This window comes from Arachis duranensis, chromosome 3 (genome assembly GCF_000817695.3).
Source record: "Arachis duranensis cultivar V14167 chromosome 3, aradu.V14167.gnm2.J7QH, whole genome shotgun sequence".
Classification (NCBI taxonomy): domain Eukaryota; kingdom Viridiplantae; phylum Streptophyta; class Magnoliopsida; order Fabales; family Fabaceae; genus Arachis; species Arachis duranensis.
In genome coordinates this window covers 68,291,505-68,292,201 of record NC_029774.3, presented here as the reverse complement: position 1 = coordinate 68,292,201, position 697 = coordinate 68,291,505, and positions in this window count along the sequence as shown.

The following is a 697-nucleotide window of genomic DNA, read 5'->3' as shown; positions in this document are numbered from 1 at the left end:
AAACAATGCCAAAAAGCGTATAAATTATCCGCTCATCACAACACCAAACTTAAATTGTTGCTTGTCCCCAAGCAACTGAAAATCAAAATAGGATAAAAAGAAGAGAATATACTATAGACTCCAAAATATCAAGGAAACTTAGCTCCAATTAGATGAGCGGGACTAGTAGCTTTTTGCCTCCGAACAGTTTTGGCATCTCACTCTATCCTTTGAAGTTCAGAATGATTAGCATCTATAGGAACTCAGAACTCAGATAGTGTTATTGATTCTCCTAGTTAAGTATAATGATTCTTGAACATAGCTAGTGTATGAGTCTTGGCTGTGACCCAAAGCACTCTGTTTTCCAGTATTACCACCGGATACATACATGCCACAAACACATAATTGGGTGAACCTTTTTAGATTGTGACCCAGCTTTGCTAGAGTCCCCAATTAGAGGTGTCCAGGGTTCTTAAGCACACTCTTTTTTCCTTGGATCATAACTTTATTTCTTTCTTTTTCTCTTCTCTTTCTTTCTTTTTCGAAAATATTTTTTTTTGTATCCACTGCTTTTTCTTGCTTCAAGAATCAATTAGATGATTTTTTTAGATCCTCAATAACAGTTCTCTTTTTCCTCATCCTTTCAAGAGCCAACAATTTTTAACATTCCTCAAAACAACAAATTCAAAAGACATATGCACTGTTCAAGCATTCATTC